Source organism: Psammomys obesus, unplaced genomic scaffold (genome assembly GCF_907164565.1).
Source record: "Psammomys obesus unplaced genomic scaffold, mPsaObe1.curated_primary_1811, whole genome shotgun sequence".
Classification (NCBI taxonomy): Eukaryota; Metazoa; Chordata; class Mammalia; order Rodentia; family Muridae; genus Psammomys; species Psammomys obesus.
In genome coordinates, this window is record NW_026596117.1 from 18,221,360 (window position 1) to 18,243,630 (window position 22,271).

Genomic DNA, 22,271 nt, shown 5'->3' on the forward strand with positions numbered 1-22,271 from the left:
TTTGCTTTTTAAAGGCAAGGCAAAAACAAGTTACATTATTACAAAAAGTTCTGAAACTGCCAATTTTTTTTATAAACAAAGCAGCTTAACAAACAAACAGCTCTCCACAAGATACATTTTAAAAACTGCGATTTTCTCAATTAGCACAAACAATACGGCAGGGTTTCATTTAGTAAAATAAATATCCAAAATCATTGTCATACCCAAATGCCTGATAAACTTTAAACATTTTGTAGCCTTAAACATTTAACCATTTTTTAAAACCCGTTTTTGCAATATCAAAGCAAAGTACCCCTGTTGTAGGAGAGAAGTCACAAGGCATAACCCTAATCCTAACAAAACCAGATTTTAAAACCAGAATTTACCAATGTAAACAACTTAATTTTTAAAACCAATGCCAATTTAAAATAACTCATTCTTTTAACCTAGAAGGAAATGAGAATTATTTTTAACCCATACCAAGATGGCGGTTAAATTATAACCCACATGTTAAAGTCAAGATGGCGGCGAGGCACTGAGGTACCTCATACACCACGTGGTAACCTATGCGTTCATAGATCTAATGAACACATAGGCACACATTTTAAACAAGTTTCGTGAGGCCTTTCAAAACAGAAAACAGAATGTACAAATACTGCACAGAGACATTGGGACAAAAAAAAAAAAAAAAAACATTAACCAGCTGGCCAAATTAATTGAAAATACTGATGAAGTTAGGGGCGTCCCCCTGAACTTCGGCAGCTGTGACCACCTCGATCACGTCTTGCTACCCAGATACAGGCACCTTGAGCTCTGAGGAATTTTTAGAACAGAGAACAGAAGGTACTACACGCAGAAACATTGCACAGAAACATTTAGACACTTACGGCTGGCATACAAAAACAAAACACAGAGACAAGGACAAAAAACAACCTCGGTACCTGCTTTTTAAACATTTAAATATATATACACAGCATAACCATGATTTTAAGTCAGAACTAGAAAAATTCACAATTTATCAGTGAACACAATTTAATCTTTAAAACTAGAAGTGGCTCCATCTTTCTGGTTTCTGTTTGAGAGGTGGCTGAAGCTGACACTGGCTGAAGCTGATGGGAGGGAGCGGAGTAAATTGCAGTCCTGCAAAGCTCTGCAGCTGGCAGAGGCAGGTCTTAGGCCTCTGAGGGTTTGGGCGTTCTCATCCACCCAGTTCTCCGCAAGCCTGGCCCTTGGTAGGGGAGTGGGAAGGAGACAAGTAGAGTCCCCGTTCCTCCTGCTCACCATGTTACGGCTCCGGCTCCGGCTCCAGCTCCGGCTCCGATCCATGCCCTTTGCCCCAGCCCACTTAGGGGCCTTCTTTGGGAAAAACGGGGAAAGCTAGGGAATTAACAGTAGTAACAGGGGGACAATTATTATCTTATCTCGACCTCTTTCTCTAAGGTCCTCGAGAGGGCAGGCTCTAACCTGATCCCACTTTTTGGCATATCTCTGGCCCATCAATAACAAACCATGGACAAATGTCCGACACAAAAACCAAGAACTTAATTAAGTCTTTTTTTCTTAACCCGAATTCCTCTTTCTCTGAGGAAAGTCTTTAATTCTTTAAAGAATGATTGTCCCATCTTGAATTTAGACGGAAATGTAAAGCATTTACTTACCAGACTCTTGTCGTCCCACGGGTGATGGAACGGGAGCCTCTAATCTTGCCTTGGCCGAGGTCTTCGCTTCAGGGTCCGTCCGGAGAGACCCGTACTTCGAGCCCCCACGTTGGGCACCACTCTGTCCCAGGGCGGGACTCAGTTATTCGTGGGGGCAAAGGGGGTCAATCCTGAAAAAGATGGGGGAGAGAGAGAAAGGACACAAGCAGACGGTTGCCGGTCAAGTGTCAGCTTTATTGAACTTTGGTGTTTCTTTCAAAATGTGGTTCTGGCAGGGTGGGGGAGAGGGGCGAGAAAGGGAAGTAGTAGTAGAAAAATACCAAGGCCCTTGGTGGGAAGTTCCCAAGGCTAAGAAGATGGGTTAAAGAGTTACAAGGCCCGAAGATAACATCGGTGGTCACGGATGTGTCCCAAAGCGAACAGTTTCGGGAACAATGGGTCTTAAGAAACTATGGCCTGCTGGCATCCGGTGCTTATCCGGCAGGTCAGGCCCTTAGGGAGGGTCCCAGGGCTTTGTTCCCAACACTGAGGGTAGGGTATCTCTGACAAGCTGAGGATCTAAGTCAGGATGGGCTCCTGGGAGGATATGAGGGGGATTCAAGTAAAGACTCCTCGTAGCAGAAGCCATAGAGACCTAAGATTAATCCCTTTATCTAGATTAGTCTCCTAGTAGAAGAAGGGGAACACCAACCCACCCACAAAAACTTTGACCCCAAATTTACCCTGCTTACAAGATGTTCAGGGATAAAGATAGAGCAGGTTGAGCAGAGATTGAGGAAATGGACAACCAATGGCTGGTCCAGCCAAAGACCCACCCTGTCAGAGGGCACCAACCACTGACACTATGAATGATGCTCTGCTAAATTTGCAGACAGGAGCCTGCCAGAGTTGTCCTCTGAGAGACCTTACCCAGCACTGTCTCAAAACAGATGCTGAAACTCACAGCCAAACACTGGGTGTCTTGTGGAAAAGTGGGAGGCAAGAGTAAAGGACCTGTAGGGGACAGGAGCTCCATGAGACCAATGGGGTTAACTAAATGGGACCCAGAGGGGCTTGCTGAGACTGAATCATCAATCAAGGACCATGCATGAACTGGACCGAGGCTCCCAACAAAGAGGTAGCAGATGGGCATCGTTGGCTTCATGTGAGTCCTCTAGTAAGGGAAGTAGGTTCTGCATCATACAAGGACTCATCTGCCAGGTTTTTGGTTTTTTTGTTTGTTTGTTTGTTTGTTTGTTTGTTTGTTTTAATCAATTTCCCCTGTCAGGACTTCCTTGCCAGGCTACAGGGGAAGAGGCTACTCTCAGTTGTAAAGCAACTTGATAAGCTGGGGTGGATGGGAAAGGGAGCTCCTCTTTTCTAAAGGAAAGTTGATAGGGAAGGGAGGAGGGTGGGAGGTGTGTTATTGGGAAAGGAGGAGAGGTGGGGCTCTGAGAAGGATATAAAGTGATATAAAGTATTTAAATCAAAAAAGACCACACCTAATTCTCCTCAAAAAGTCTACCAACTGGGGACCAAAGTGTTCAAACAGGTGAGCCTTTGCAGGCTGTTATCATTCAAAACAGCACATTGTCCTTTTCAGTTCTCTTGCTAAACTGGATTTCCCCCTTTATTAAGGTCCTTTTCTCTTTGGGTTCACATTCCCACATGCTTTTTCATGTAAATTCCTCCACTTGCTCATGTAACATTTTATTTCCAAAACAGGTTATTTCCTTTATCCATATCCTCTCATTCTAATGAATGGAAACATCTACACATCTACGTACATACCATTAAATGAAGACAGCTCCACCAGGGGGAAGTTATCCAAAAACAGGCAATAGAGTCCATGTTAGAAACAGCCCCTCCCATTCCACTCACCAGCACCCCACATGAAGATCAAGCTGTCCATAGGCTACATGGGTACAGGGATCCTATATTTGGATCATGCATACTCCTTAGTTAATTTCTAAGCACCTGAAAACCCCCATGGGTCTTGATTAGTTGTCTCTGTTGATCTTGTGAGGTTCCTGTCCTCTTCACGTCTTTCCAGCTTCCCCCAAACACTTCCACAGGACTCTCAGAGCTCTGCCCCATGCTTGGCTGAAAGTCCAGTATCTATCTTGATTGATGCTGGCTGGAACCTCAAAGACAACAGTCAAGTTAAGCTCCTGTCTGCAAACATAGCAGAGTATCATTATTAGTGTCAGGGGCTGGCTCTTCTGTGGGTGGGTCTCAGGTTGGGACAGTTATTGTTTGGACTTACCCTCAATCTTTGTCCCCTAGTTATCCCTGCACTTCCTGTAGGCAGGGTGATTTTTAGATCACAGGTTTTGTAGGTGGGTTGTTGTTCCCTCTTTCCACTAGTCCTATGTGGCTAGGAGGTGGTCAGTCATTACAGTCTTCATGCTCCACTCCCACCCACTGTTTGGAGTCTCAGCTAGAGTCACACTCATGTCCTCCCAGGAGCCTAACTTGTTTCAGGCCTACAGCTTGACAAAGATATGTCCCCAGTCAGTTTTCCTTCTGGTTCTCAGTCCTTTCATCTCCTACCCCTATTCTCCCCACATCTGATCACCAGCCTGTTTCCCTCCCCATTCCATCTCCTGCCCAGTTCCCTCTCTTCATCCACTTCTGCTGTCTATTCTGTTTCCCCTTCTGAGTGACATTCAGGCACCCTCCCTTGGGCCCCCCTTGTTATTTAACTTCTTTGGGTCTGTGAGTTGTAGTATGGTAATCCTGTCCTGTAAGTCTAATATATGCTTATAAGTGAGTACCTACCATGTGTGTCTTTCTGAGTCTGGGTTACCTAACTTAGATTGATCATTTCTCTTTCCATCCATTAGCTTGCAAATTTCATGATTTTTTCATTTTTAATAGTTGAGTAGTATTTCCATTCTGTAAAAGTACCAGAATTTCTGTATCCATTCTTTGATTGAGAGACATCTAGGTTGTTTGTAGCTTAAACAGCAGAGGGGATAGTTTCTTCAGTGGAGAGATCCAAGCACAAAGGTGTTCATGGACTCAGAATTCCACTTTATATCCTGTCAAAATCTATGGTTCTGTTTTTGTGTGGTTTGCTCACTAGCTTAATCAGAATCTTTCATATATTTTAGTTTGCATGTACTTTGGTTTTGGTTTTTATATTATCTTTGTTAACCGTACTACAAAATACATGCTCAAAAGACATTTGTTGAAAAAAATGGTGAAAATATAAATAAATGCAATAAATATTTATAAACATAATATTGTATGCTCCTAATTTTATATTCATAATTTTTCATTCCATTATATTTCAAAATACTTTAGAATACTTTATTTGCAGATGTTTACTAAAATTGGGAAGTTCAGCAGAATAAAGGAATGTCGAATGAAGCAGCCATGCACCTATAAAGTTGTTTTACTGTTACTCAAAATTGGCCTTCGGTTGTCTATTGGTTTCTTAAGGAAATAAGAGGCAAAGAGAAAGATGGAGACATGTAGTTACACTTCTTCTTTCATATTTAAATTTGAAAAATTTACATATGACTAACGTTGAAATATGACCATTTCCATATCCCAAATTTCTCCCTCAGTTCTCTCATGATCACCCTCAATACTTTGCACTTCCAGCTACACATTCCATTTTTATTGTTTTCCTTAATGACCCAGTAAACCTAATACCGATGCCCGTGAGTTCCTTAAAAGAAACAGAATCAGTGGCCTCAAAAACGCAGGATGTTCACTGCTAAAATAGAAAGTAATATTATTCACACACGCTCATGGAAGAAGATTCTGTGACCAGTAATGAAACTGTTCTTAGTCATGACTGTCTGAAATTTATATTGTAACCTTGTAATGCCCTTTGATGAAAATAAATGGAATAATTTAGGAAAAATAAACTATTGTATGCTTAAGACAATAAGAGAGACAATATTTTAATATGCTTTGAATGACTGAGTAAATGCCTTATCCTTCTAAGGCACGCTGTGCTGTCACTAAGCACACATCATTATGTGTTTCAGTAATGACCATGAAAATTTATAGGAAATAATCTGTATTGCCAAAGAAGTTCACCTTGAAGTTTAATGAGACATTCCGAGCTTCTCCATATTTAGAACTTATTCAAATTCTTCAGTTTCCTAAGATACATGTATAAATGTTTCTATTATAATATGTAATTAATACTTATGAGTGTAAGTACATATTCATCTGCTTGTGGTGAAATAAACAATACTTACTATAATTCCTTGAGAAATGTTGATGTAATTAATAATCACTTTAATGTTCATGTATCTGTTTTCCCTAGCATAAACATTTTCAATTTATGCTAGGATATGACAGTGCATTGCTTATATTTTGTGATAACTCCTGTTTCAATAGCTGGCATATTACCCCATATGTTTATTTCAACCTTTTGATTTGTAAGCAATTTTACAGTAATGTAGTTGAAGTCTCTGTGATTTGAATTAATTTAGATAACACTAGCTGTCATAAAATAAACACCAATTTTCCAGTAACTTGACAAATACTGGAAGTTTAGTTATCTTTCATGTAAACACTTAAAACATACCCTGGCTAGATGTTTTCCTTCTCCTCTTAGTTGTAATTCAAGGATCCATCTCAGAAACACCCTGTGTTTTAGCACCCCTTAGATTTTTTTTGGGGGGGGGGGTTGGGTTTTTGGTCAGAAATTTTCCAGAGAAAGAATTACTGATCTCATAAGCATTAGTTGTGTGTAGTCAATTAGCTTCTGTCTTCTAGCTTTTTAGCATAACAATATTTATGTGGCTTTAAAAGGTGAAAAAAGTTCATCATTTTCCATTTTCCATGGTGAAGGAAGGGCTCCTTTAAATTCTTTTTCATGCACAGCCAGAGGGTGTGATCACTTTCAGTACAAACATGAGTACATGAGTCCAAATCTCAGCACTCCCTTATTGAGCCTGGTGCCTACTAAGCACCTGCAACCCCAACACCTTGGTATTTAACACCCTCTCCTGGCATTCGTGTCTACATGGACACATGTGCCTATATACATATGTATGCATTTCCTCACACAATCAATCCATCCATCCATCAATCATCAATCATCAATCAATAGCAAAGAAATAAAAACTGTAAAAGAATCTTTCTCAGCCAGTTTGCACAATGAGTTGTTGAGGACAGAGACCACTCTTCTGGGGACCAGACAGTAGAAAGAAGACAACAAGGCAAACTAGGAACACAGTTAAACGTTTACACACTAATTCATCACCTTGAACAGTACATGCTACCAATACTATCACACCAATACCTCTTTTGTCTCCAGCTTGCCTAGCTATTCTGGATATTTTAAGCCCTCTTTAATTTTTGTTTAAAAAGGAATACTGAGCCCTTTTTCAGGAGAATACCAGAATCTTGGGCCATGGCCAGGAGGCTTAACGCCCTGACAGAGGTCTCCTACCCACACACTAGATTTCAGAGGTGCTGAAGACAGTACCCAAGCATTTTCTTTAGTGCTTTCTTTATTTGGCACCCAATTTCTCCTGCTGGGACCTTAAACCCAGATGCCTGTTTATCTGTGCTTAGCTGTTCTGTCGTTGATCAAGGTGATTGACTAGCTCAACCACAGTTTATCGGGTAGACACTGGGGACCCAAATAAAAGACTTGGATCCCAAATAAAAGAGAAATTCTTCTGTGGAAAAAAATTAATTCACTCTTGTCTTTATATCTTATTAACGTCATTAATTTCAATATTTATCACATCTATTAATTGCTTAAAATCAAATTTTAGTAATATTTTATATTTTAGTAATATTTATATTTAATAATATTTTATATTTTCTGAGTTGATTGTCACTCTTTTACTTTAAACTTTAATATAGAAGCATAATAAACAGTTACATTTTCAAATATGTTGAAGAACACAGAATACACTAGAGAGATGTGAGTAGATACAGGCTCACAAATTTTAATTTTTATGAAAAACAAAGCTAATGCATGCATGAACAACCATATGTTGATACATTTTCGTTATTGAATTTAGAACGACCTAGGAGATTAAGTCACATATCTGTGATGCCATCAGCAGAAAACCTATTTGCCCCAACCCCTTAGGTCATTCAAAAAAATCATGTTTAAGGTTCTAGCTTTGAGAAACTAAGTAATAAGAAAAGAAACATAACTCCAACATAAACTCAGTGACTATTTTGTTACAAATGCATACACATACATGCAAATGTATATACATACATGCAGATGATATAGCTACCTGTCTTCAGAAACACACACTAATGAAAGGTTTTCTTACATACTATTAATAACAATTCCATAAGTAGTTAATCATGGAAATTAATTTGTGCATGCATTAGGAACATACTTGTAATGAGTATTTAGTTTTGTTCTAAATGGTTCTTGTTTGTCCTAACTCTATTTCTTCCGGAGTGATATGCAATATACCTGTCTCTGCTTAGAGAGGTGTATGTAAGTATGTTTCAGTTACAGATGTATCATGCTACCATGTGATTAGCATGACCATCAATATTGCTGTCACTTTAAAATATGACATGAATATTCGTGTATAAAATAATTCCATCATGTTTTCCAGTAAACTTTTGAATTTGTAAAATAGGGTTATAAGCTTTCTTACAATTAGTTTTCAGAATGTGTTGGTAGGAAATCTCATGGCTAAAATGGCATGTAACTCTGTTTAGGCTTTATTTTTACAGCCTTTGAAAATCATGCAACATTGTGTTTAAAACTTTGAATTATTCAAATCCATTATACTTCCATATTATAATACCTTATATAATGGTAATATTAATAATAATGTGAAAACATGTTACATAGCACAATAATGGTACATATATGATTAGTGCAATACTAATTTTACAGAGGACCCTGACTAAAACGCTCAATTCTCATCCTGAAAGGCGAAGAGGTTGGACATCAGAAGAAGAAGAAAACAGGAAACAAACTAGGAACCTACCACAGAGGGCCTCCGAAACCCTCTGCCCTGCAGACTATCAAAGCTGATGCTGAGACTTATGGCCAGCTGATGGGCAGAGTGCATGGAATCTTATGTAAGAAATGGGAAATAGTAAGATCTGGAGAGGACAGGAACTCCACAAGGAGAGCAACAGAACAAGAAAATTTGCACACAGGGAACTTCCCAGAGACTCATACTCCAACCAAGGACTAGTCATGGAGATAACCTAGAACCCCTGCACAGATGTAGCCCATGGCAGTTCAATGTCCAAGTGGGTTACATAGTAAGGGGAAGAGGGACTGCCTCTGACATGATCTGATTGGCCTGCTCTTTGATCACCTCCCCCTGAGGGGGGAGCAGCCTTGCCAGGCCACAGAGGATGACAATGCAGCCACTCCTGATGTGATCTGATAGACTAAGATCAGAAGGAAGGAGAGGAGGACCTCCCCTAACAGTGGACTTGGGGAGGGGCATGCATGAGGAGGGGGGAGGGAGGGAGGGTGGGTATGGGAGGTAAGGAGGGAGGGGATGATGGGGGATAAAAAATGAATAAAGTATTTAATAAAGTAAAAAAATAAAATAACTCACAAAAAAAAAGAAGAAAGAAAATAGTCTTGTACAGCTAGTAGCTCAGTCGTTTGCAAACATACGTATTTTCACTTACCAAGCACTCGTATTGAGCATATGTCATGTGGTAATCTTTACACATGGCCTACCAATCTGACTGAGCAGAACTCACATGGGCTCACAGTTAATGAAGCCACAAGCATGGGTCTGAACCAGCTCTTCTGCATGTATGGTTACGGATTTTTATCTTCGTGTTTTTGTGGGACCCCTAAGAGTTGGAACGGCTGTGTCTCTGCCTCTTTTGCCTACCCACGGGACTCTATTGCAGTCATCGAGTTACCTTATCCAGCCTAGACCTGATGGCTTTCACCTTGTATTACTATATCTTGTTTTGTCCTGTTTGGCTGCTGCCCCTTGGAAGCCTAATCTTTTCTGAAGGAGGCTTGAATGGGAAGTGGATGTGGGAAGGGAAGAAGTGGGGTTCCTGGGAGGAGTAAATGGAGGGGAGACTGTGGTTAAGATGTATTGTATGGAAAAATGAATCAATTTTTAATAAAAATAATAAACAAATACTTGCTTAAGCATTGTCCAAAAGGGAATCCTTTTAACTATTATGCCTATTTTATAACTAGGAAATGAAGTTGGAATTATCACTTTTGATGAACAATAGTAAAGACTAATAAAATTCTACTAAAATTCTCTGTTTCTGTGGTTAGAGTTCAATAATAAATTGTCATCAAGATCAATTTTTATTTAGAACACATATTTTATAAAAGTAGTTCTCTTATTTATAATACCTGAAAACTTGATTTTTCTTTGTAATTTTTATGCTTGTACTTTTTGTCTTCTCTAGTTGCAGAGTATAAATTTTTTTTCTTATACTTGGGATTTTAATCTTTTTTTGTCCATATTATCTGTTTTCCTAAAAAACACATGTGGTTTTATGTCCATATATATTCATTCAAAATAACTCATAGAATTGACCCATACTACAAAAATGAAAGTCCAGTGTAATTTTATAGTCTAACTAATATTCCCTAGTTTTATATTCAGATTATTTTATTTATCCTGTCAATATTATTTAATCTTTACTTAGTGATGCTTTCCCTATTTCTGTATGTCAAACTATTCTCTCTTTTCAATTATTTAATTATTATTTTAAAATATTAAGGATAATATAAGAGAAGTTACTAGAAAATTATTTTTTAATTGTTAATAGAATCTAATGTGGTATTTTTCAGACTACAATTAAAAATTTGTCCTCTAGGGCAATAGCTTATTGAGGAGGCATTAATAAGAACTTTACATTTTTCATAGCTTCTCTACATAAAGAAATTAATATAAGCATTATTTTATTTATCCTGGCAGTATCCTTGAATCTTTACCTAGTGATACCTTCCCTATTTCTGTATATCAAACTATTATCTCTATACTCAATTTATTACTTATTATTTTTAAATATTAAGAATAAGGTTTCCTTATTTCTTCATTTTGTGTTGAACAACGTAAATACATTTATATGTATTTACAATTATATATAGGTATATATAATTTTTATATTTTATACATGTATGTATATGAATGCATAGAACATGCAAGACAATTTAGATACGTTGCTAAGAAACTTTAGTTTGAAAGTTAAGGTAATTTTTTGTTCTTTTGTTTACTATTTTAATGCAAGTCACCCTAAGTAACTGCGGCTCCACTAGTAAAACAGAAATAATATTTATATCATATCAATTTGGTAATGAATAAATAAAAGACCATGTGGTAGACACTGAATTGCTATATCTGAAAAATTATATAACATCCTAAACTACAGATAATAATTGCTGTCAAGGTATCCAGTTAAAACAATGAATGAAAATATTGATCAGTATTTCAGATACATTTTTATCTAATATCATTGTGTTTAAAAAAATCAAATGCATTTCAGTGTGTTATATGCATTGACCAAGTTTAACATAAGATTATAGCAAACATTAAAATCTTTGCTAATGATACTAAAGATGGGGGCTGGAGAGATGACTCAGTGGTTAAGAGCGCTGTCTGTGTAAGCTAACAGTCAGCTCCAAATGAACCCGGTTTTCAATTCCCAGAACTCACATGGCAGCTCACAACTGTCCGTAGCACCAATTCCAAGGGATCTGACACCTTCACACTAATGCACATAAAATAAAAATTAAATAAATTTAAAAAATAAAATAATATAACATCTTTACTAAAGGAAATATCAGAATTCCAAAACAATTCTGGTAATTGTAAAAAATAAATTTTGGAGCTCAGAAGATTTTTCGTAAATAAAATAGTATCAGTTTTTTATTGTTTATATGTATAATACATTTATCATTGCTTTACAAATATCTAAAAGCACAATATTCTGTACAAATACATAACAAAAAGAGAGATGAAGTGTTTAATGCCTCAGCACCATTGCATTCATATATAATCCAAATAGCATCTAGATATTTACTTCAGAAAAATCTTTCTACCACAGCTATTTATTCACTTATGCATTCTTTCCACATGTATTTCCTGTCATATAACTAGAAAATTAAGATATATGTCTCAATAAATTATTCACATATATATTGCTGTTTCATTTGAAGCCTAAGAGTGTGATTGATCAGATGCTGCCAGAATGGTATAAGCCTATAAAAATTAAAGAAATAGAATCTACAATTGGTGAATGTCATAAAAATTAATTACCTAGAAATTATGAACATATTAGATTTCTCAAAATTACCATCTGGAATCAAGACCATTAAACAATTTATTGTTTTTTATATTTCTCAAACTGAAAAATATTTTAGCCAATAGTTTATGAACAGTTTACATTGAGGAATTCTCGATGACTTCACTTTGAATGGTGAGAATTAATATTAAGCTTTTAAAATATAGTCATTCATTTTTAATGCTGAATTAAAAAAATAAAAAAGCTTTGTATCCAAGGAACAGAAACATGAATCAGAAAATTTGCTCTGAAGTAAGAGTGTGACAGACAGAAATGTTTGGCAGAAAGTTCTCCCAGCCCTACACTACTCATTTCCCAAATTGCTCTCTCTCTCTGACTATAAAGAATGACCCAGCCTTCAGTTGTCCTTCTTCAGGGTTCACAACAGCTTCCTACATTCTTTTGTTCAAAGGATAAACCCCAGATAATGACAATGAAAAGTATTTTTCTTAAGTCTTTTCCTTATGTCTTAAGTACTTTTCACCCAATTAAGGGTTTTTATTTTATTTTTTGGTAGGTTTTACTTGATTTAGAGCCTCATCCTGGTAAAGACTGCTTCAATAGGTCTGTGTGTGCTTCTGATGGTTCCTTTGCACAGTACTCCATGTCCATTTTTCACCACTGGTTTAAAAAGAACTGTACCTGGAGGGGACAGGAGCTCCAAAAAGAGACCAACAGAGCCAAAAAATCTGAACCCTGGAGGCCTTGAAGGGACAATGCATGGAGAGGACCTAAAACCCCTGCTCAGATGCAGCTCATAGACTAGTCTCCAAGTGGGTTCCCTAGTAAGGGGAGCAGAGACTTTCTCTGGAATGAACTCAGTGGCAGGCTCTTTGATCACCTCCTCGTGGAATATGCAGCCTTGCCAAGCCCCAGAGGAAGACAATGCTACCAGTCCTGATGAGACCTGACAAGCTAGGGTCAAACAGAAGGGGAGGAGGATCTCCCCTATCAGTGGACTAGGGAAGGGGCATAGTGGTAGAAAGGAACGTAGGGTGGGATTGGGAGTAGATGAGGGAGGGAGCCACAACCAGGATAAAAATTGAATAAATTGTAATAAATGATAATAATAAAAAAGAACTAAATATTTTGTATTAGTACTTCTCAGTGTTGCTTTGACACTTGTATGACACTTGAAATTATGTATTCTTACTCCCAAACAACATTCTTACCCCGTGGTAAGAATATTACTTAACAAAAATTGTGAGTACATCTTCATTTTCCCCAAATACACCATTCATTTGCATACAAAATGCAAAATGTGTAGTCCCATGTAATATGGATGACTAGCTGTTTCCCATTCTTGGTCTAACATTGTCATAAGCTTAACATGATAAATTGGGGGACTTATAGAAGATATATATGAACCAAGAAGAAAAATCAAGCCAATATGACACTTTTGTTAACAGTTATATTGGAGGAAAAGGATGTTTCTGTCTTTTGTAAACTAATATTTCTTGAAAAAAAAAAAACAACAGGAGTTTTTTTATAGACTGATTGATTGTTTAAAGCTTTGTGATTGTGGAAGGTTATAGTATTGCAGTTCCAGAGCCAATATTATTTTGTTCAATATATTTCTTCATTGTTCTCTGTATATGAATTTATACCCTTTTATGTATCAGGTCAAATGTTTTGAATCTCTTCATATTAGATCAAAGGCTTCCACCAACCTCAGAACTAAGAATGTCATGCGATAGCATTGCAAATACACAGACTATATATAGGAGAGATGTTTCCCATCTCTGTTATAAACTGGTTACCTGCTCTGCTGATTTAATTAGATATGTTCCCCATAGGCTTAACCATTTGTATAGCTGATTCCCATTAGTAGTGCTGTTTTAGGTTTAAGAGGTGTGGCTTTGCTACAGGAAATATGTCAACCAGGAGAGGCTTCAAGAATAAAAACTCTCACCCCTTCCTGTTCGGTCTTTCTACTTCATTCTTGAGTTTGAAGATATGAGCCCACAGCTTTCTGTCACCATGCCTCTCTCACTTACGCTTCTCTGCTATGATGGATATTTGACTTTGTAGAACTATAAACCCAAATATACTTTTGTATAAGTTTGTTTGTTCAAAGGTCTTTATCACAGTAAAAAAAAAAAAAAAAAAAGTAACAAATACACCAGCTATTTTCTCCCACATATTTAATAAAATGTTGATTTGTGATTTTTTTCAATCTGTAATTATGAAAGTACATATAATTTTCACTTTTCATGTCATTCAGTACAACCTGGTTTTCTGATCTCAGTTCATAGTCACAATTAACTTTTTATTTTAATTTTTATTAATTACATTTTATTCACTTTGTATCTCCCCCATAAAACCCTCCCTCCTCCCTTCCTAATCCCACCTTTCCTCCCCCTTCTCCACGCATGCCCCTCCCCAAGTTCACTGATAGGGGAGGTCTTCCTCTTCTTCCTGCTGATCCTAGTCTATCAGATCTCATGAGGAGTGGCTGCATCGTCATCTTCTGTGGCCTGGTAAGGTTGTCCCCGCCCCCCCTCCGGGAGGAGCATGCGTGGCGAGGATATGGAGAACTGAACCTTGACCCCCATACAAAATGTAGCTGTTGGGCATGTGGGTCCTCAAGTAAGGAATGCAGAAACTGCATCTGACACAGACTTTCTTTCCATCTTTTAAATCACTTCCCCCTGGTGGGACTGCCTTGCCAGGCCACAAGGGAAAAAGACATGCTCAGTCTTGATATGACTTGATGAGGTGGGATCGATAGGAAGGGGAGACCCTTATTCTGTGAAATAGGAGGGAAAGAGGATAGGACCAGGAGGCAAGGTGGGATGGGGCCACAACCAGGATGTAAAATGAATAATAAATTAATTAATTAAAAAAGAATGATAAAAAAATATCATTGGGATTCAGATTCAATGCAGTTTTGTGACCCAAACTTTGTCTATCAAAATTCTACACCTCCATCACAGGGACTTTTCTGATTTGGTAACTAGACAAAGTTATTAACGACAGACAGAGCTGGTGAAAATATGATGATGACATTGAGTGAGATAGTCTAATGACAGAATTCTGTGAAGCTGCCTAACTGTTTTGTTTGTTTTTTCCTAGTTGGTATTTGTTTCTAGTGACTAAAATTGCAACTGTTCAAAATGCTTTTTCTTTTAACAAATAATGTTGAGTTCAATCTGTACTTCATAAACATATCAATTAAAAAAAGTTCATGGTATAGTTTTGTTCACTTTGATGAATAGCAATTTTTCTTTCACAGCATAGAAGATACAATTTAAACTCTCCTTGAGTTTGAAGACATTCTACATGAGAGAGGTGGTCACAAAAGTTAGTAACTGAATGCTAAGGAAGGTATTTTCAAGGAGCAATAGATAAAAATAGAAAACAATATGTATATCTGCCATGTATTACAAGAAAAGAATTTGGAGCAGAGTTCAAGTTGAATAAGCAGAAGATACAGCAGCTATCTGCCCCTTCTGATGAAGCACATCCGGCACCTAGCTAATGTTAAGCCGATCTCTGGAAGAATACATGTTCTTCATAAACTTGCTACATCATGGTTTTTACCCATAAATATGTATGAAGCTAATCTTTGTGAACTCTTCTTGCCATTCCCAACAAAAACATGAAAACCTCCTTGAAACTGTAGGAAAAATGAGATCCTGGATGTTAGCTGTTCAACTGCCTATCACTTTGTAATGTTGGTGTATTTCAAATAATAATTCCATTCCAAAACAATATTATAAGGTTATATTTTGAGATTTGGTTTTAATCAGAAGGAACTCAATTTTCAGTCATGGTCAGTGAAAGTCAAGTTTTACAGCTTCACCAGAGGGAATCGCTGACAGTGATACAGAATGGCAGCTGACAGAACGTATCATGCTAACACATGACAAAGAGAGGGCATAAATATCACTTTGTGTTGCTGTTTTTCCATCCCCATGATGTGCTGTATTATATTCTTTTGTCTGTCAGGACAGGAGGCAGAGATTAGGGTCATTCTATAAGAAAGACTGTGGTGAAAGTGCAAAACTAATTCATGAAGATGATACTTTGTCAAAAAATATATATCCAGGATATCCATAATTTAAATCTGATCTAATATTTTATAATGGAAAAATCTTTGAACACAAATATGTAATAAAGTCAAAATACTATGAAACAGCCAATATTAGATTTTTTTTTTCATTAAGGAAATAACTACTATTTTTTAAAACACAAGATGAAATCACAAAAGTTTGATATGTGGTGTGCTTATATATACAAATATTACATATATGTATGTAATAATATATAGAACAAAAACATATCCACGTAAGTAATGATTTCCTCAAAAGAGAGTGAAGTACCCTCTAGTGCATAATTACATTTAACCATTTAGCTTGTTCTTGCTTGGAGAATAACTGCCATTATTTCCTGTGAGATAGTATCCTCTACGTTTTTCTTAGTAGAAAAGTTTAAATTAGAAAAGATGGCATTTAAATCCTACAGATGGTGTTGGTACTTCTATTATTAAGGGAGAAGAAACTGGTTGGGTGCTTGACTACTGTCTAGAATTTCCACAAGAAGGCAGCTGTCTGAAGTGTAGAAGAACACCCTAACCAGACCAACTATGTTTCAGCATTGTCTTAGACACACAGCTTCAACAACCATGGCAAATAGCTGTTATCTATAACTTAAGCAAGTCCAGACTCAGACTATGACTTCATGACATGAAAAATATAGAAACAAAGTCTCCCTTTCATTGTTGACATACGATATTCACTTTTTAAAACATGCTTTTCCAATGGGCTAATTATAAATATGATTCAGGATTTCTGGACATGTGTTTCCTTCTCCCCGGATCTTTGTTTGTCTAGAATTCACAATGATCTCCATGCTCACTTCTTCAAGTCTCTGCCTTAAAAATGTATTCATAAGTATCCAGATTATTTATTATATAAATATTCTATTTAAAATGATATTTTATTTTTTGAATTATTATTATTATTATTATTTATTATAATTTGTTCACTTTGTATCCCAACTGTGGTCTGCTACAGTTGTCTCCTGTCTCCTCTCAACCCCACCTTCCCTCTCTCTTCTTCCCCTATGCCCCTCCCATGGCCCAATAATGGGGGAGGACTTCCATCCCTTCCCTCTGACCCCAGCCTATCAGGTCTCATCAGGACTGGTTGCATTGTCTTCCTCTGTGGCTTGGCAAGGCTGCATCCCCCCAGGGGGAGGTGATCAGAAAGCCTGTCACTAAGTTCATGGCAGAGAAAACCCCTGCTCCCCTTACTAGGAAATCCGACTGACTTGGAGACTGTTATGTCCTCTCCATTCATTGTCCTTAGTTGAAGTATCATTCTCTTTAGGGCCCCCAGGGCTCAGCTTTTTTTACTCTGATGGTCTCCTTTTCGAGTTCCTGTCCCCTTCAGGTCTTCTTATCTCCCCCTTATTTCATAAAATTCCATGCATTCTGCCCAAAGTTTGGCTATGAGTCTCAGCCTCTGCTTCAATATCTTGATAAGTAGAGTGTTTCAAAGACACCCTTTGGTAGGCTCCTGTCTTGTTCCCTGTCTTCTGCTTCTGGTATCTATCGCTTTTGCCCTTCTGAATGAGGATTGAACATCTTCCCTAGGGTCTTCCTTGTTGTTTAGTCTATTTAGGAGTACAGATTTTAGCATGTTTAACCTATAATAAATGTCTAACAACCACTTATGAGTCGATATATACTGTGTGTGTCTTTCTGTTTCTGGGTTACCTAACTCAGGATGATCTTTTCTATTTCCCACCATTTGCCTGCAAATTTCATGATTTCCTTGTTCTTAATAGCTAAGTAGTATTCCATTGTGTAAATGTACCACAATATTTTTTAAATGATATACTTTAAAATGTTGTAAAAGAAGTATGAGCTTTAAAACTTGTTTTGTGCAAACGTGTTTTGGTTGTTCAATACTATCAACAGCTGTGATTACCTGAAAGAGATCTGACAAGATTAGACCCATTAATTTTCCTTATGGTGGGGGAAGGAGATCTCCAGGACATGTCAGTATCCAAAGATTTGTAGTAAATTAATACTTAATAAATTAGAGGGATAAATGAGCCTTCTCCTGCCTCCGGATTTACAGTCATTCTTGGTTGAGGAGAGGCTCCTGAGACTAAACACACGGTTGGCAAGTCCTGAAGGAGGGGAGGCTAAAGCAATGCCTCCCAGGTACTCACTGTACAACACTCTGATTATTTGTTCAAACAGTTGATACACACGATGCTATCAGTTAATGCTGTGCTCAACAGTGTTAATATTTTTTTTAGTACCCCTTTAATTTTGATTCCTGAGATCAACTCACATGCACATCTGCAAGGGTGGTCCGGGGCTTCAGCAATTGTGTCCACTCTTTATGAAAAGGTTTCATTTCAGGCATAATATGATGTTAACTTCTTGACTCTTTGCAGATTTAGGAAAGCATCTGAGTGACATGCAAGCACACAACTGGGGGTGGGAAATCAGTTCACAGGGGCTGTCCAGGCTGGCAGTTCTATTAGATTTTGTGAAACTATATGGAACCACAGAAAGGTTGACAAAAATAATCCAACAGCCAATGCCGATAAGTGGAAAAATATCTGCAAGAGTTTAACAAAGATACATCCAGGCGCGCGCGCACACACACACACACACACACACACACACACACACACTCACACACACAAAATAATGTTTCCAGAAGCTTCTCTTTTAGCTCCTTAAGGATTGTTCATTAGAGAACTCTGAGGAGCGAAAACAATACTGGCTATTGCTACTCTATTGGTTTCTCACTGGAGCTGAGGACACCTCAAAAGCTAGATTTGAGTTCTTAGCTTTCTCCCTGCTGGATAGCTTTCATAGAGCCAGAAAGCTTTATGTAGGAAGCTTAGGAAAGATTGTCACCAACAGTTGCTCTCAGCTCTGTACTGTGTATACCACACTAGCAGTGTGCCAGGCAAAATATGCTTGCAGGTTCAATAGCACTTATGAGTACAGCCAGTTCTTTTCTAATTAGTGTAAAGCTTCAAGGAGATAGTTCATACCTTGTATTGTAAGTCTGATTAAAAGTCAGGATTGGGAGGGCTAGAAAGGCTCTTGAAAGGAAAATAATGCTGTTATTTGGTGAACTATTATGATATGCCTGTTAAGTTACCCTCTTAATATTTAGGGTTATAAGCTTTTATGTATAATATTTATAACCTTAAATATTATTGGTTATAAGTATATAAATATTATACTTGTAATCAAGGTGGATGCTCTCAGCCATGGTCAGAGAAGCTTCTTCCTCCAGAGGTTCACAACTCTTCAAACTGTGGATAATCAGAGACTGTTGGGTAAGAAGCTCTAATCAAAACAGCTATCCAACCCTATTTAGGTCTCAAAGAACACCATAAAAAAAAGGTGCTGGAAAGACTGGAAGAGCCAGAGGAAGGGGAGGGGTATTGGAGATTGTTGAGCTCTGAGCATCAGTTGGCCATTGTGCTCTAGAATTATCATCAGCTGTGATTACCTGAATAGGAACTACCCAAGATTGTACCAGTTAGTTTATGGGGGTCAGAAGGACTCATAAGGACATTTCTTTTTCCAAGATTTTACAAATACAAATGGCTCATGAACTCCATTCTTCTTCCAGTGACTCCAGAGTTATAGCCATTAATGCTTGATGGGAATCATACCCCTTTCCAAGAATATAGAGAGAGATGACATTTGCTGGCAGAGAGGAGAAATTTTGTTTGCTTGTTTTTTTTATTGTTGTTGTTTTCTTCATTGGTGTAAAGGTCCCAAAGTTTCCCTAGTTCTTGTAAGTAACCTTAATTTTACTCATTGTTTCACCCAGATATACTTGAGTGGAATCTGTGGTCTACTTTTGGTGTCCTGTCTTATGGGGAACCACTTGTTTGTCATGATGCTTTGTTACTGAGCTCCCAGAAAAAAACAAAACAAAACAAAACAAAAAACCATGTTTTCACCCTGGCCTTCACCTGGAGACAAGCATAGATGGGATGTATTGCCAAGTTTACTTCCTTTTGTTTGTATAATAGGCAAGATGTTTTTGCCAAGTTCACTTTCTTTTGTTTGTGTAAGGATCATACAGACAGGTGGTCAAGGTAAACAAGTTTGATTTCTCAATGAACTTCATTATATCAAAGTGATTTGCCCTGACTAAAAAAAGGGACTGTGGAATAAACCAAGGCCTAGTTTCTACTAGAAGCCCTCTCAAACAGATTCCATATGTCCTGTCTCAGCTTTTGTTTGTTTGTTTGCTTTTGTTTTGTTTTTAAATTTATTTTTTTCAGTTGATATATGTATTTATTTATTTTTTTAATTTTTTATAATTAAATTTGTTTACTTTTATTAATCACAGTTTATTCACTTTGTATCTCCCCATAAAGCCCTCCCTTCTCCCCTCCCGGTCTCATGTTCCCTCCCCCTTCTTCACGCACATGAAGTCCACTGATAGGGGAGGTCCTCCTCTCCTTCCTTCTGATCGTAGTCTATCAGATCACATCAGGAATGGCTAAATTGTCATCTTCTGTGGCCTGGTAAGGCTGCTCTCAATCCTCATATAGGATGGCAGAAAAACACTTAAAGAGATGCTCAACATCTTTAACCATCAGGGAGATGCAAATCAAAACGACCCTGAGATTTCACCTTACACCCATCAGAATGGCTAAGATGAATAATTCAAGTGACAACACATGCTGGAGAAGTTGTGGAGAAAGGAGAACCTTCCTCCATTGCTGGTGTGAATGTAAACTGGTACAACCACTTTGGAAGTCAATCTGGCACTTTCTCAGACAACTAGAAATAGTGCTTCCTCAAGATCCAGCTATACCACTCCTAGGCATATACCCCAAATTTGCTCAAGTACACAATAAGGACATTTGCTCAACCATGTTTGTAGCAGCTTTATTTGTAATAGCCAGAATCTGGAAACAACCCAGATGTCCCTCAGTTGATGAATGGATACAGAAATTGTGGTATTTTTACACAATGGAATACTACTCAGCAATCAAAAAAGAGGAAATCATGAAATTTGCAGGCAAATGATGGGATCTAGAAAAGATCATTCTGAGTGAGGTATCCCAGAAGGAGAAAGACACACATGGTATATACTCACTCATATAGTCCTATAGGATATGATAAACATAGTGAAATCTATACACCTAAAGAAGATAAACAAGAAAGAGGACCCGGGATAAGATGATCAATCCTCATTTAGAAAGACAAATGGAAGGTGCATTGGACATAGGAGACAACAAGTAACAGGACAGGAGGCTACCGCAGAGGGCCTCTGAAAGACTCTACCTAGCAGTCTATCAAAGCAGATACTAAGACTCATAACCAAACCTTCGGCAGAGTGCAGGGAATCATATGAAAGAAGAGGGAGTTATTATGACATGGAAAGAATAGGAGCTCCACAAGAACCAAATATATCTGGGCACAGGGGTCTTTTCTGAGACTGACACTCCACCAAGAACCATGTATGGATATCACCTAGAACCTCTGCTCAGATGAAGCCCGTGGTAACTCAGTAACCAATTGGTTTGTCATAGTAAGGGTAACACGGACTATTTCTGATAGGAACTCAATGGCAGGCTCTTTGACCTCCCACTCCCCAAGGGAGGAGCAGTCCTGCTAGGCCACAGAGGAGGACTTTTCAGCCAGTCCTGAAGATACCTGATAAAACATGGTCAGATGAAATGGGAGGAGGTCCTCCGCAATCAGTGGACTTGGAAAGGGGCAGGGAAGAGATGAGGGAGGGAGTGAGGGTTTGGGAAGGAATGAGGGAGTGGGATACAGCTGGGATGCAGTGTTAAAAAATTGTAATTAATAAAAAAATAAATAAATAAAAAATTAAAATAAAAAAAAATCCTCATTCCCCACTCAAGAACTGGTCAACTCTACCAGCAGGCTCTGGCACTGTCTGGAGTGGAATTATTTGTAGCCCCAAATAATTTTGGTTTTGGTTCCTTTAGGGTTTGCATGAGCCAGAGAAGAGCAGTTCCATCGAGCAAAGGACTCTCCCATTGCCACCCACATCAGTGACTAACGGAAGAGAGTAAAAGATTCAACCACCCATAACCCACCTGAGATAGTACAGGAAACCATTGTAGTGCCAGATCTCCATGTAAAATTGGCTGTGACTTGTGCTTGGGCTGTTACGACAGTTACACAACTCACTCTACAAAGTTTTGTTTCGCTGCTGCCCTCACAGGTACTGTTCCTAAGCATTCCACAATCACCAGCTTATGTGAAATAGTCAAAATGGTCCATCCAGTTGTTGGCTGAATATGTAATATGTTATGCATTTGTGTTGAAATTATTTAGCTCCCCTGAGTTAACCTGTTTTTAGCTAATGATAGCTGAAACATCAGAATAGAATAGAATAGAATAGAATAGAATAGAATAGAATAGAATAG